Consider the following 17,154-nt stretch of genomic DNA (forward strand, 5'->3'; position numbering starts at 1 on the left):
TGCTACAGCTTTTGAGCACTTACCCAGATGCAGATGTAAAATTGGTATCTGTCAGAAACAAACATAGAATTGGCTTATTTGGACACACGTATTACTCTGATAAGGAAATAAGGCTGAAAAGGAAAATATGACTAAAAGTTTAGAAACCAAACCTGCAAAGAAAAAGGAAATGAAATTCTTAGAGGGTAAAAGCCTAGTTTTTGAAGGAAAAGACCTGAGCCATGTCATTACTAATAAAAGAAAGCCATTATTTGAATTGTTTGGGATCAACGATGTGACAGAATACTGCAGTGATTCTCTAAGAAGCCATGTGAACGCTCTTAAGGTGGTCAATAATACAACAGAAAGAGGAATTGCTCTGATAAAAAAAAATTAACAAATTGGTCAGGGATGAACAACAGAAACAATTCTTGTTAGTCGAGCATCACATAAAAGTAATCACCAAGCAAACAAAAAGAAGGGATTGCATCGTTCAAAGTTGATTAATATAACACGTTTTTCCTATCATACTACCTATTAATCCTAGTGTCTAATTTAAATATTTTAAGTTTGTGATTTCTAGTTTTCCCAATAAAAGTAATTAACATTGAAAAATCATATTTTTTGCTTACTTTTGCAAAACTGATCAAAGTGTGCAGCCTCTAAATATTATTCAATCTTCTTGAAATTTGGCATATATCTCTTTTACATCACAGAGACTCAGGACATAAGCAAAGTCTGCAAAAATGTTACATTTTATTTTTTGCAAGGTGTTTTTTGTACAGGTACGCCCTGACATCCCGTTTGCAGGGTTTAAACCGTTCTCACGGGCGGAGAACGGGTTAAACCCAGTAGGTCCCGGTTGCTACTGGCAGCCAGGACCCATGACTTATGCCGGACACCGTCAATCGGGCCGAAGACCGGTGCAGTGCGGTAGATTGTGATTTGCCATAGATTGGGATGGAGTGACTCAGCAGTTTTTCCTGCTCGAGCGCTCCGCCTCCATTACATTCTATAGGCTGACACTCGCACTTCAACCCTCAACCATTGGTTACTGCGGGGGCTGGGGGGGGGGGGTGCGAGTGTCACGTGACATATTTAATCATCAGGCATCGCAGCTCACGGCAGTCTCACTTGGGCTATCACAGGGAGAGGATCTCTCCCTGTGATAGCCTGAAGCTGCACGGAGCTCTCATGGCCTTAGTGGCCCGATTCCGAGAGCGGAATGGAGCCACAGAAGTCAATCCATTTACTGTGTCCTCCCAGCTGCGCCTGTCAGCTTGTGTGCCCCTCGCACAAGCTGACAGTCAGTGTCACCCGCCAGCACGATCACTATTCACCGCTAACGGGACCCCTGTGCCCACTAGCAGTGTTATGTTCCCCGCCTGCGCAATGTTCACCGCTAACGGGACCCCTGTGCCCGCTAGCAGTGTTATGTGTCCCCGCCTGCGCAATGTTCACTGCTAACAGGACCGCTGTGCCCGCTAGCAGTGTTATGTGTGTCCCCGCCAATGCAATGTTCACTGCTAACGGGACCCCTGTGCCCGCTAGCAGTGTTATGTGTCCCCGCCTGCGCAATGTTCACTGCTAAAGGGACCCCTGTGCCCGCTAGCAGTGTTATGTCCCCGCCTGCGCGAGTCATCCACCCCACCCGCGGCTCTGTTCCCTGCTCCCTGTTAGCTCAGGGAAAGGGAAATAGATTTAAAGGGCTTTGGGCGCAGCGAGTACTGCGCATGACTAGGAAGGTAGCATAGATTTACTTTTAGTGTAGCGTAGTTTATGATTAGTTTGAAAGAGACTACAACTCCCAGCATGCCCGGGCATGCTGGGAGTTGTAGTGCAGGGAAGGGCCCACAACTCTCAGCATGGCCAGACAGCATAAGGCTGCCTTGGCATGCTGGGAGTTGTAGTTTAGCTGATGGGACCACAACTCCCAGCATGCCCTGACAGCTGAAGGCTGCGCGGTGATGCTGGGAGTTGTAGTGCAGTGAAGGCACCACAACTCCCAGCATGCCCAGACAGTTGAAGGCTGCGCGGTGATGCTGGGAGTTGTAGTGCAGTGAAGGCACCACAACTCCCAGCATGCCCAGACAGCTGAAGGCTGCCCGAGCATGCTGGGAGTTGTAGTGCAGTGAAGGGCCCACAACTCCCAGCATGCCCAGACAGCTGAAGGCTGCGCGGTGATGTTGGAAGTTGTAGTGCAGTGAAAGGACCACAACTCCCAGCATGCTTAGACAGCTAAAGGCTGCCTAGGCATGCTGGGAGTTGTAGTTTTACACAGGTATAAATTAGTGTTAGCGCGATTTAAGCTTAGCATAGTGTAGTGTTAGCTCAATTTTAGCGTAGCTTTAGTTTAGTGTTAGCGCAGTTTTAAATTTTTAGCGTAGCGTACATTTAGCGTAGTGTAGTGTTAGCGCACTTTTAGTGTAATGTAGTGTTAGCGTAGTTTTAGTGTATTTAGCGTAGTGTAGTGTTAGCGTAGTTTTAGTGTAGCTTAGTTTAAGCGCAGTTTTAGCGTATTTAGTGTAGTGTAGTGTTAGCGCAGTTTTAGTGTAGCTTAGTGTTAGCGCAGTTTTAGTGTATTTAGCGTAGCTTAGTTTTAGCGCAGTTTTAGTGTATTTAGTGTAGTGTTAGCGCAGTTTTAGTGTATTTAGCGTAGTGTAGTGTTAGTGCAGTTTTAGTGTAGCTTAGTGTTAGCGCAGTTTTAGTGTATTTAGCGTAGCTTAGTTTTAGCGCAGTTTTAGTGTATTTAGTGTAGTGTTAGCGCAGTTTTAGTGTATTTAGCGTAGTGTAGTTTTAGCATAGTTTAAGCATAGCTTAGTGTTAGCGCAGTTTTAGTGTATTTAGCATAGCTTAGTTTTAGCACAGTTTTAGTATATTTAGTGTAGTGTTAGCACAGTTTTAATGTATTTAGTGTAGTGTAGCGTTAGCACAGTTTTAGCGTATTTAGCGTAGCGTATTGTTAGCGTAGTCTTAGAGTAGTGAGCGCAGCTTAGTCTTAGAGTAGTTAGCGCAGCGTAGTGTTAGTCCAGTTCTAGCATAGTTGGCGTAGTTGTACACGGGTGTAGTGTAACTTAGTTTTACAGGCAGATGAAGTGTAGTTTAGATAGTTTAGTGTGGGGTTTAGCTTAGCTTAGTAATAAAGTAAAGTGGCTACAACTCCCAGCATGCCCAGACAGCCAAAGGCCGTCCGGGCAGGATGGAAGTTGTAGTTTTGCAAAAGTAGCAGAGGCTGTTGCGCTCTGCTACGTTAATGCAGTATACAGCCATCTGTATAGATGGCTGTATACGGTGATCAGAAGGCCACTTACCCACCTCCGTTCCTGCTCCGTCACTGGACGTGTAGCAACGCAGGAAGATGACGGAGCTGGAACGGGGATGGTAAGTTAGGCTCTCCAGGTACTAATCCATTTTTTTGTGTTTTTCTTCTCATTTCAGATACGTGAATGCGGAGGACTACATCGGAATTGGTGGACTACGACGATGACCTGCACTTTTTCTTTTCTTTTAATAAAATGGTTAACGAGGGCTGTGAGGGAGTGTTTTTCCTAATAACATTTTTTAAACTTGTGTGTGTTTTTTTTTTATTACTTTACAGGCTTAGTAGTGGAAGCCGTCTTGTATACGGAGTCCATTACTAAGTCGGGGCTTAGCGTTAGCCCCAAAAACAGCTAGCGCTAACCCCCAATTATTACCCTGGTACACACCGCCACAGGGGTACCAGGAAGAGCCGATATCAACCGTCCCAGAGCGCCAAATATGGCGCTCTTGGGCCTATGCGGTAACAGGCAGGCGTTATTTAGGCTGGGGAGGGCCAGTAACGATGGTCCTCGTCCACCCTGGTAACGTCAGGCTGTTACTGTTTGGTTGGTATTTGGCTGAAAATGAAAAGACGGGGAACCACACACGTTTAAAAAAAAAAAAGGGGGGGGTTCCCCATCTTTTCATTTTCAGCCAAAAACCAACCAAACAGCAACAGCCTGACGTTACCAGGGTGGGCGAGGACCATCGTTACTGGCCCTCCCCAGCCTAAATAATGCCAGCTTGTTACCGCCTAGGCCCAAGAGCGCCATATTTGGCGCTCTGGGTCTGTTGGTATCGGCTCTTCCCGGTACCCCTGTGGCGGTGGGTACCGGGGCAATAATGGGGGGTTAGCGCTAGCTGTTCCAATGTAGTCCTCCGCATTCACGTATCTAAAATGAGAAGAAAAACACAAAAAAATTGATTAGTACCTGGAGAGCCTAACTTATCACCCCCGTTCCAGCTCCGTCATCTTCCTGCGTTGCTACACGTCCAGTGACGGAGCAGGAACGGAGGTGGGTAAGTGGCCTTCTGATCACCGTATACAGCCATCTATACAGATGGCTGTATACTGCATTAACGTAGCAGAGTGCAACAGCCTCTGCTACTTCAGCAAAACTACAACTTCCATCCTGCCCGGACGGCCTTTGGCTGTCTGGGCATGCTGGGAGTTGTAGCCACTTTACTTTATTACTAAGCTAAGCTACACCCCACCCTAAACTCTCTAAACTACACTTCATCTGCCTGTAAAACTAAGTTAGCTACACTACACCCGTGTACAACTACACCAACTATGCTAGAACTGGACTAACACTACGCTGCGCTAACTACTCTAAGACTACGCTGCGCTCACTACTCTAAGACTACGCTAACACTACGCTACGCTAAATGCGCTAAAACTGTGCTAACTCTACAATACACTAAATACATTAAAACTGCGCTAACACTACACTAAATACACTAAAACTGTGCTAAAACTAAGCTACGCTAAATAGACTAAAACTGCGCTAACACTAAGCTACGCTAAAACTACGCTAACATTACACTAGGCTAAATACACTAAAACTGCGCTTAAACTAAGCTACGCTAAATACGCTAAAACTGCGCTAACACTACACTACGCTAAATACACTAAAACTGCGGTAAAACTAAGGTACGCTAAATACGCTAAAACTGCGCTAAAACTAAGGTACGCTAAATACGCTAAAACTGCGCTAACACTACACTACACTAAATACGCTAAAACTGCGCTAACACTAAGCTACACTAAAACTGCACTAACACTACACTACGCTAAATACACTAAAACTACGCTAACACTACATTACACTAAAAGTGCGCTAACACTACACTACGCTAAATGTACGCTACGCTAAAAATGTAAAACTGCGCTAACACTAAACTAAAGCTACGCTAAAATTGAGCTAACACTGCGCTACGCTAACTACGCTTAAATTGCGCTAACACTACTTTATACCTGTGTAAAACTACAACTCCCAGCATGCCTGGGCAGCCTTTAGCTGTCTAGGCATACTGGGAGTTGTGGTCCTTTCACTGCACTACAACTCCCAGCATCACCGCGCAGCCTTTAGCTGTCTGGGCATGCTGGGAGTTGTCGTCCCATCAGCTAAACTACAACTCCCAGCATTCCCGGACAGCCTTCAGCTGTCTGGGCATGCTGGGAGTTGTTGTGCCTTCACTGCACTACAACCCCCAGCATCACTGCGCAGCCTTCAGCTGTCTGGGCATGCTGGGAGTTGTGGACCCTTCCCTACACTACAACTCCCAGCATGCTCAGGCAGCCTTCAGCTGTCTGGGCATGCTGGGAGTTGTGGTGCCTTCACTGCACTACAACTCCCAGCATCACCGCGCATCCTTCAGCTGTCTGGGCATGCTGGGAGTTGTGGGCCCTTCCCTGCACTACAACTCCCAGCATGCCCAGGCATGCTGGGAGTTGTAGTCTCTTTCAAACTAATCCTAAACTACGCTACACTAAAAGTAAATCTATGCTACCTACCTAGGCATGTGCAGTACTCGCTGCGCCCAAAGCCCTTTAAATCTGTTTCCCGTTCCCTGAGCTAACAGGGAGCGGGGAACAGAGCCGCGGGCGGGGTGGATGGCTCGCACAGGCGGGGACACATAACACTGCTAGTGGGCACAGGGGTCCCGTTAGCAGGGAACATTGCGCTGGCGGGGACACACATAACACTGCTAGCGGGCACAGGGGTCCAGTTAGCGGTGAACATTGCGCAGGCGGGGAACATAACACTGCTAGCTGGCACAGGGGTCCCGTTAGCGGTGAATAGTGATTGCGCTGGCGGGTGACACTGACTGTCAGCTTGTGCGAGGGGCACACAAGCTGACAGGCGCAGCGGGGAGGACACAGTAAATGGATTGACCTCTGTGGCTCCATTACGCTCTCGGAATCAGGCCACAGAGGCCATGAGAGCTCCGTGCAGCTTCAGGCTATCACAGGAAAAGATCCTTTCCCTGTGATAGCCCAAGTGAGACTGCCGTGAGCTGCGATGTCTGATGATTAAATATGTCACGTGACACTCGCACACCCCCCCCCCCCCCAGCCCCCGCAGTAACCAATGGTTGAGGGGTGGTGTGCGAGTGTCAGCCTATAGAATGTGATGGAGGCGGAGCGCTCGAGCAGGGAAAACTGCTGAGTCACTCCATCACAATCTATGGCAAATCACAATCTACGGTGCTGCACCGGCATTAACCTTTTAGACGCCGCAATCAAAGTTGATTGCGGTGTCTAAAGTGCGGGGTTAACAGTGCCGGTTGGCCCAGTGAAATTGCGGGTTCTGATCAGCTGACTGGACAACTGGAGGGTTCTCACCTGTCTCCTCGTCATCCTATCAGCACTATGCTGCTCCAAGCCTGCTTAGCAGGCTAAAGCAGCAAAGCGCTGAGAACACTGATCAATGCTATGCTATGGCATAGCATTGATTACTGTCAGCAATCAAAAGATTGCAAGTTGTAGCCCCCCATGGGGGCAAAAAAAAATAAAAAGTGTAAAAAAAAAAGTAATAAAAAGTGAATTAACCCCTTCCCTATTAAAAGTTGAAATTACCCCCCTTTTCCCATTTTTTAAATGAAATTATGTAAAAAAAAAAAATAAGAATAATCGTTTGTGGTACTGCCGTGCGCATAAATGTCCAAACTATTAAATTATAAGGTTAGCTAAACCGCATGGGAGAAACGTAAAAAAATACCAAAGTCCAAAATTGTGCATTTTTGATCACTTCATATACCATAAAAAACTAATAAAAAGCAATCAAAAAGTCCCACCTTTTTTATCCAATGCGGAAAAATAAAAAAGTTATATTGGTCAGAAGATGACAATTAAACATACTAATTTTGGTACATGTAGTTATAATTTTTTTTTAAGGTAGTAAAATAAAACAAAACCTGTATTCTTGTGACCGTATGGACCTACAGAATAAACATATGGTGTAATATGGTGTAATTTTTACAGAAAATTGCATTGTGTAGAAACGGAAGCCCCCAAAAGTTACAAAATGGCGTTTTTTTTTATTTCACCATACAAATATATATTTTTGGGTTTTGCAGTAGATTTTGTTATTAAAGAGTACCTGCCTCCACCTCCATTGCTTTATATTATGCTGCTGGTATGTTGCCCTCTTCATTACCTGCCCCCACATTTTTTCTTTTTCATTTTTGCCCAGTATTTCCTTCATAATCCTCTTTCAAAGCTTGCTCACTGCAGGCAGTGTTCAATGTAGCTGAGGTGTGCCATGCAGCATGCACAGCGCTCGCTCCCGTCTGTCTGGTTAACAGGCAGGGAGCTCTGCTGTGCTCGTCAGTGTCCAGGCTGCACTATGAGAGTTAGGACTCATACATATATAATGTAATAAATATAATTTTTTTTTTATTAAACGGTATTAGAAAGTTGTTTCTAATACATTATTAACAACATATAAAAAGTTAAGCAGGGGGCACCATCACATTTGGGACATCCCTGTGTCCCAAAAAATCTTTTCAGAACACAAGGATGTCTCAGTTACCTCTCTGCAGCCCAGTGTTAACTTAAAAAATGCAGGGGCCACCGGGAGGTAATGCACGCAGGGATGTCACTGACGTCCCGTGTGTGCGCCCATAGGACAAGAGCAGAGCGGAGCAGAGCAGTGAGGAGGACGCGGTCGCATGCTAAGTCACTAGCAGCAGCTGGCAGCACGTCATCTTCAGTGTTCCGACCACCGCTCCTCCGGTCCCGGGACCTACTGCAATGGCCCATAGACCATAGCAGTAGATCGTGACCCTGGCTCGGTGGAGCGGTGGTCGGAACACTGAAGTTGGGTAGTACACAGGCATACAGCCTCCAGCTATACACTGTATATGGCTGAAGGCTGTATGGCTGTGAGGGAACTATACTGCACCTAATGTGGGGAGACTATACTCCACCTAATGTGGGGAACTATACTGCACCTAATGTGGAGGAACTAAACTGCGCCTTATGTGGGGAACTATACTGCACCTAATGTGGGGAACTATACTGCACCTAATGTGGGGGAACTATACTGCACCTAATGTGGGATACTATACTGCACCTAATGTGGGGAACTATACTGCACCTAATGTGGGGAACTATACTGCACCTACTGTGGGGAACTATAGTGCACCTAATGTGGGGAACTATACTGCACCTAATGTGGGGAATTATACTGCACTTAATGTGGGGAACTATACTGCACCTAATGTGGGGAACTATATTGCACCTAATGTGGGGGAATTATATTGCACCTAATGTGGGGGAACTATACTGCACCTAATGTGGGGAAACAATACTGCACATAATGTGGGGAACTATACTGCACCTAATGTGGGGGAACTCTACTGCACCTAATGTGGGGAACTCTACTGCACCTAATGTGGGGAACTATATTGCACCTAATGTGGGGGAATATACGGCACCTAATGTGGGAGAACTATACTGCACCTAATGTGGGGGAACTATACTGCACCTAAGGTGGGGAACTATACTGCACCAAATGTGGGGAACTATACTGCACCGAATGTGGGGGAACTGTACTGCACCTAATGTGGGGGAACTGTACTGCACCTAATGTGCTGTTTGGGGGGTGAAGGGTGAGGTAAGGTAAGTGTGGTTTTGGTAAAGGGACAGAGGAGTGTGAAGGGGACTGAACAGGGTGTAGAAGAACCAGGGGAGGACTAAGGCTAGGTTTCCAGAGAAGGCAAAAGCACAAGAAAAAAATGCCAAAAAATTACCATAACACAGGAAAAAGCCGTAGCAGTTTTTCTGTGTTTTTGCAGGTAAAGAAAGGGGGAAACCTAGCTTTAGGGGTCTCTGGGAGCAGGAGTCTGGAGAAGCACTTAGGGGTCTGGGGGGGCAGAGGGGTCTCGGGGAATTAGAGCTCGTCCACACTACAAATTTTGCTTGTTTTCAATGGGATGCTGCTGCTCTGTGCACACTACGGAAGACAGTGTGTGGTAGTATTATTTTTACAGGGTTTGGCAGTATTATATTTAGGAAGCACAGTCTCTTGAAGGGTTATAATGAGTGTTGTCTTTATACAGAGGATGAGGATCGGCTGGCAAAGTGAGGAACCAATGATGTCCAGGCATTGAACTTTACAGAGGAAGATGGAGCTGGAAGAAGACCTGGCATCTGGACCAGAGGAAGAAGAAAAGAAAAGACAACAGAGAAGACGTCTCCTGTGAGTGATTTTATGTTTGTGTTTTCTCCTGACTGTCACATTAGATCTCTCGTCACTTCTAAGTTTTGCAGTAATAATGGATGAAACCGTACCCCAATTTGAGGCTCCAGCTGTTACAAAACTACAACTCCTATAATGCCTGAAGCTCTCCAGACATTATGGGTGTTGTAGCTTTGCAACAGCTGGAAAGAGTGACTTGAGCTAAAGTGATTTTAGACCATGCAGCCCATTCTTTTTTAACGGGGGCCTGACTCCTGTGACACCCACCCAAAAAAAAAAGGCGACATAGTCTAATGTACCCAGGCCTATTTTTGGTCTCAGTCTGTTCCTTACTGGACAGGCCCACAACATGTCTCAGTGGAAGGGAAGGGGGACTGTCGGGGGGGGGGGGGGGGGCATCATAAAGAAGTGCTCCGTCTTCCAGGCAGTCTTAATCTGGCCCTGTGTATGGCTGAGTTCTTCTCATAACACTGTACAACTTTAACTTTAAACCCATCCTTTTATGGCTGCTATTTTAGGAATCTATTATTCATCTTTAATGTACCCTACTTATGTAAGTCTAATTTGCTATTTTTGGAGCGAATGCATACACTTATTGTTTGTCTGTTTACTTTATTTATGTTAATCTATTAACATCTATGATATCTTATCTTAACCCTTTAACGACAAAGGACGTAAATGTATATCCTGGTGAGGTGGTACTTAACGCACCAGGACGTACATTTATGTCCTAAGCATAACCGCGGGCACAACCGATGCCCAGATCATGCGCGGCAGGTCCCGGCTGTTGATCGCAGCCAGGGACCCACCGGTAATGGACATTAACCCCTCAGATGCCGTGATGAATACAGATCACGGCATCTGCAGCATTGCGGTCACTTAAATGGATGATCTGATCGCCCGCAGCGCTGCCGTGGCGATCCGATCATACAGCAGGGCAGACAGAGGTCCCCTCATCTGCCTCCACTGCCTTCTGGGCATCTTCTTCTCTGATCTGCCTTCCAGAGACCAGAGCAGAAGGTGACTGATGGCGCTGATCAGTGCTATGACCTATACATAGCACTGAACAGCATTAGCAATCGAATGATTGCTATAAATAGTCCCCTATGGGGACTATTAAAGTGTAAAAATAAAAGTAAAAAAACTAAAGTAAAAAAATTAAAAAAAAAACCCTCACCCAATAAAAACATTAATTGTCCCATTTTCCCTATTTCACCTGGCATTACAACAGACAACTTGTCGGGCAAAAAACAAGCCCTCACACTAGTCTGTGAATGAAAATATAAAAGAGTTATGATTTTTTGAAGGCGAGGAGGAAAAAACAAAAACGTAAAAATAAAATTGTCTGCGTCCTTAAGGCCCAAATGGGCTGCATCCTTAATGGGTTAAAGACACTATTAATATGTATATATGTACATATAGCCATATCTGATGCTTGATTTCTTTGTATTTTTTGCCTATTGATACATTGCGAATTGTTATCCTTTTTGAAAAACTTTAACAACATTTATGTTATAAAAAACAAAATGAGCTTGGTCCTTAAAACATGTGTATTGCACTTCCTAAGGGCTCTAAAGCTATGTATAACAATTTTAATTTAATGCCAAAGTTATGGCGACATGCAGTAACCCATGGTAACTAACAGCTCATTTAAAAACATGCTGCACTAGTGAATTCTGTATTCTTTTTAACACTATAATAAAGCTGCAGAAAGTTTTCCTGGTTGGTCATAGATGCCTGCGGTGTTAAAATGTACATTGAGGTATGGGAAGATGCAATGGCTTTTTCCAAGCTGTCTAAAAACTCTCCCTTATTAGGAGTTGCAACAGGATTGGTGACAGTGGCTCAAAATATTGAAGAAATAGTTAACAGTAGAGAAATAGCTTTTGTGAAAAAAAAGCTTTAAAAAGTTGAGGAAAATTTTTAAAAAAGTATCTTAATGGATTTTTCCAAGCCTTCCAAAATTCTCCCATTTGGGAGTTGCAACAGAATTTGTGTCCAAAGGTTGTTGAGAATAACGTGAAAAGCCGAAAGAATTATCATTTTTTTTGGAATCATGTTTTGTGTATGTTTAGGCCTGATGGTAGTAGCACTGGTGGAAGTTCTAGAAGCCAGCGTAAAGCAGGCAGTGGTGGACTAATGATACTAGTAGACAGGCCTTGTGATGATGCTCCATGTGCTCACATAGAGCCAAAATCCCTGAACTTGGACCTTGGCTATGCCTTACTTTCTTTATGCAAAGACAGCACCGTGCCTGGTTTTCAAAGGGTACAGGGAACTGTAAAAAGATAGGTACACCATATTGTATGTACATTACTAAGTACTTTGGTCGTGCAAACAACAAGCCCTTATATGGCTTTGTAGATGAAAAATATCATGCACAGCTCCCGGGACGTGACATCATCATTGAGCAGTTAGACAGAAAACTTCAGAAGCTAATAACTATTGGAAGTATTAAGATTTTTTAATAGATGTAATTTACAAATCTGTTTAACTTTCCGGAGCCAGTTTATATATAAAAAAAAGTTTTTGCCTGGAATACCCCTTTAATGAAAAAGGGCTCAGTTCTCAAAGCAAAATGGGCTGTGTCCTTAAGTGGTTAAAAAATATGATAATAAACATTTAACCGTATGCAAGGGGCCGGATGGGCAATGTTAAATCAATAGGTTCAGTAATCAAAAAAGACATAAAGTGGAGCAATTTGAAGAGAGTCATAGTTAAGTCTGCACTAGGGTAAGTGGGTGTTAAGCCGAGCGCTCCGGGTCCCTGTTCCTCCCCGGAGCGCTCGCGGCGTTCCTCTCTCTGCAGCGCCCCGGTCAGACCCGCTGACCGGGAGCGCTGCACTGACTCTGCCGGCGGGGATGCGATTCGCATAGCGGGACGCGCCCGCTCGCGAATCGCATCCCAAGTCACTCACCTGTCCCGGTCCCCGGCTGTCACGTCCTGGCGTGCGTGGCTACGCACCTTGCCGCCTGCCCCGACCTTCTGCTACGTCTGACCTTGCTTCTGCCTAGTCCTTCTGTCCCACGCCTTCTCAGCAGTCAGCGAGGTTGAGCCGTTGCCGGTGGATACGACCTGGTTGCTACCGCCGCAGCAAGACCATCCCGCTTTGCGGCGGGCTCTGGTGAAAACCAGTAACAACCCTAGAACCGGTCCACCGACACTGTCCACGCCAATCCCTCGCTGACACAGAGGATCCACATCCAGCTAGCCGAATCATAACAGTAGATCCGGCCATGGATGCCGCTGACGTGCCGCTGCCAAGTATCGCTGACATATCCACGGTGGTCGCCCAGCAATCCCGACTGATCGCCCAACAAGGTCACCAGCTGTCGCACTTGACCACCATGTTACAGCAACTTCAGTCGCAGCTACAGCAGCTGCAACAGCAGCTACCATCTCCTCCACCAGCTCCTGCACCTCCTCCGCAGCGAGTGGCCGCTCCTAACCTCCGCTTGTCCCTGCCGGACAAATTTGATGGGGACTCTAGACTCTGCTGTGGTTTCCTGTCACAATGTTCCCTACATTTGGAGATGTTGTCGGACCAATTTCCTACAGAACGGTCGAAGGTGGCTTTCGTGGTTAGTCTCCTGTCTGGGAAGGCTTTGTCATGGGCCACACCGCTCTGGGACTGCGATGATCCTGTCACCGCCACTGTACAGTCCTTCTTCTCTGAGGTTCGCAGTGTCTTCGAGGAACCAGCCCGAGCTTCTTCTGCCGAAACTGCCTTGTTAAACCTGGTCCAGGGTAGTTCTTCTGTAGGCGAATACGCCATCCAATTTCGTACCCTTGCCTCTGAATTATCTTGGAACAACGAGGCTCTCTGCGCGACCTTTAAAAAAGGCCTATCCAGTAACATCAAAGATGTGCTGGCCGCACGAGAAATTCCTGCCAACCTGCATGAACTTATCCATTTGGCCACCCGCATTGACATGCGTTTTTCTGAAAGACACCAGGAACTCCGCCAGGAAAAAGACCTTGATCCCTGGGCACCTCTCTCACGGTATCCTTTGCAATCTACCCCCGTGCCTCCCGCCGAGGAGGCTATGCAAGTGGATCGGTCTCGCCTGACCCTTGAAGAGAGGTCTCGCCGTAGGGATAAAAATCTATGTCTGTACTGTGCTAGTACCGAACATTTCTTGGTGGATTGCCCTATTCGTCCTCCACGTCTGGAAAACGCACGCACACACCCAGCTCACGTGGGTCTGGCGTCTCTTGGTACGAAGTCTGCTTCTCCATGTCTCACTGTGCCCGTGCGGATTTCTCCTTCTGCCAACTCCTCCTTCTCAGCCGTGGCCGTCGTGGACTCTTGTTCTTCTGGAAATTTTATTCTGGCCTCTTTGCTTGATAGGTACTGCATCCCGGTGACCCATCTCGTCAAGCCGCTCTACATTTCTTCAGTCAACGGAGTGAAGTTGCACTGCACTGTGCGTTACCGCACAGAGCCCCTGCTTATGAACATTGGACTGCATCACGAGAAAATTGAATTTTTGGTCCTGCCCAATTGCACCTCTGAAGTCCTCCTCGGTCTGCCATGGCTCCAGCTTCATTCTCCCACCCTAGACTGTGCCTGGTGGCTTATCAGTGTCTCCTCAGTGTCTCCTCCTGTGCCTGGTCTCCCCAAGGCTTATCAGGACTGTGCCGTGCCTCCTCATAGCCCCCGTCCTGGTGACACCCTGCCCTGTGACATGCTTCTCCCTCTGCTCCCCCCCCCATTCCTTCTGTACTGCCTGCCGTTGATCTGTATACCCAGGACTTCTGTCCTCCAGAAGGAAACTCTACAATCGCTCCCAAAGTCCTCGTCCCTGTCCCACGCCTTCTCAGCAGTCAGCGAGGTTGAGCCATTGCCGGTGGATACGACCTGGTTGCTACCGCCGCAGCAAGACCATCCCGCTTTGCGGCGGGCTCTGGTGAAAACCAGTAGCAACCCTAGAACCGGTCCACCGACACGGTCCACGCCAATCCCTTGCTGACACAGAGGATCCACATCCAGCTAGCCGAATCATAACAGTGGGTGGGAGATGCATCTTGAGCTTTTGCAGTGTCCCAATCCACAACAAAGTAAAAATATATATATCAAATCGTATATAATAAACAACTAAAGTAGAAGTTTAAAATGGCAGGTGGTTCAACAGAAGAAAAGAGAAAAATACTTTTTTTTTACTTTTAAAGGAAGAACAAAGTAACATCTTATTCATCTAGATAATCAAACAGAGAAGGATAAAGATAATAGAAGATGGTAAAGTGAGCACCACAGGGAATGCTCAACGAGAGAGGAGACATACATTTCTACATCTGAAAGAAAAAGTTAAGACTGAGGTATCAAAGCCAGATAAAGGCACTCAGTGATGAATTGAAATAAGGCGGCATGAGTGGAATACTTAAGTGTCTCTATCAGTGGGTGCACGGCGGTGGTGGTGGTGGTGGGGGGGGGGGGGGAGTTCTTTGCTTAGGAACCTTGGCAGAACTGATCAGGATCCAGAGAAGGGAAAATCGGGGAAAAAGGCATCTGCTTGTATTGGTAGCCATGATGGAATATCAATAGGATCCGGAAAAGGAAATGTCCAGCATCCAGGTGAAGTCCAAGACAGTATATCTTTATTGAGAGACTTGCAAGTACACGTTAAAACACTCTGAAGCGTTTCACGCTTTTGAGCTTAGTCATAGAGTAACAAGACATTTGTAAAACACATATATAAATGCTAAAAACTTTAGTCACATGTTCATGACAAAGAAGAATGGAAAATCCAGTCTGGATTTGGATAAACCGAATATCAAAAACGGAATAACAGCCATATAATCTTTTGGTACCTGTTTACACCTGAAAAAAATAGAGGGGGAGATAATATAGCGTGAATCAAATTATAAAAATATATATATGGTCCAAAACACTGTTGATGTTCTTATTTGTCTCTTGGTTTACAAGAAAACACCCAGTGCAACTAGGAAGATAAGTTTTTTTTTAGTTTTTTATTTGTTATTTATTAATTATTTAGTATTTTTTATTGTTTTAAATTTTTTTGGCTTATTATCTAGTTTTTATTTAAGTTTTACTATTTTCTGCTTAAGATAGAATGAAAAATCTGTATATAATCATAAGCCCAAACTAAATAAACTAAAATACATATAGGGCGAGATTTTTGAAAGCATTTAGTAGATTTTTTTGCTTAAAATTGTCGCAAAAAGTGGCAAGTGTGACTACTCTCTTTTTTCTGCGACTTTTTGATTATGCAGTGTCCTAAGCAAAAACTAAAAATCTTGCTTATCAAAGCAAAAAGTGATTTTTGACTTGCAGTGGTCCAGAGTGGTACCAGGATGGTCCGTTCCTTCATTGGAAAGACTGGTTTCGGATTCCGTTGTTAGGAAGTCTGAACTCTGTCTTTTCTTCTGTTGCGTTTTTTTCCATATTTATTTTTTCCACCTTTTTTTCTGTAATTTTGGTTTGCTTTATTTTTAGACCATGTAAAATCAGTATTAGACTCAAAGTCCCCTTTATCTCTCATATATTTGTCATTTTTAGTTTCTTTCAGAGTTTTTTGTAATTGTAACATTTTTTTCTCTAGGTTTTGCATAAAGGTGGTTAATTGTGGATCTTGCAAGCGAGTTCTGTTTTAGCTCTGCAGAGCTCAGTAGTTATTTTCTCATATTCTTCTTGATTTTTACTGAGGATTAATTTAAGCAGATTCATTGAATGAGTTAAATGGACGGATCATCTCCAAACTGAGAGGGGGGATTTACAAATTCTTAACCCTCTGGGGGTTCATCCACATTCCACATAGGCTTTTAATGAGTGGATTTTCCAAAAGAGATGAGTTTCTTTTTCAGCAAGTGTATTCACCCTATATTCAAGGGATTTTGTACTCAATACTTGCAACTCGTCTTTTGCTTCACATGCTGAAAAGAAAGCCCCGGCCTCTGCCCGCCCTGAATTAATTGCCATTTCAGCCATAGAAGTTGATGTATCCATCTCCATTCTGGTAGGACTATGTGCATACTAGTGTCAAAGTAATAAGAAAAACGCTATATTCTTACAAAGTGTACACTGGCACCAAAGTCCATGGGCCGATTTTCAACGGAGAGGTCAATTTCTTAACCAGACAGTAAAAATGGCTGTGTGGCTAGTCATGTTTGAAGGGTACAGGGAGTGCTCACATTGGATGCAGGTACAGTTCATGTAGCAATAAATTTCCGGCAAGAAATTCAGAAAAATAATGGCGCACTCACCCCCATCGTTAAACTTCAACAGATGCGCTTATTTCATGCTTGACATCAAACAATACGATACAGAGCAGAACATACATGTGTGGAGGAGTGGAGGAGCGACAATTGTTTCACGCCATCTCGGTGCTTCCTCTGGCTCCAAACTGGCATCACTACGTTGGATCACGTCTTTTATGCAACAGGTAGACGTTACTCGTGATGGACATACACAGGTGAGTAAAAAAAAAAATTTCATTAAAGACAATACTTCACAAAGTGACAAGTGCAAAACATAAGACATGTTAAAAACAAGTTTCAATTCAGCTATTGAGTTGAAAAATCGCCAATGCATGTAACACGTTCCTCCATGTGTCTCATGTTTGCCTTTATTTCAGCAAGATCACAAGGCTTGATGGATGGCTTTTTGGACCACTTACATTATGAAAGATCTAGATAATGTTTAATT

This window comes from Hyla sarda, chromosome 5, assembly GCF_029499605.1.
Source record: "Hyla sarda isolate aHylSar1 chromosome 5, aHylSar1.hap1, whole genome shotgun sequence".
Lineage (NCBI taxonomy): Eukaryota > Metazoa > Chordata > Amphibia > Anura > Hylidae > Hyla > Hyla sarda.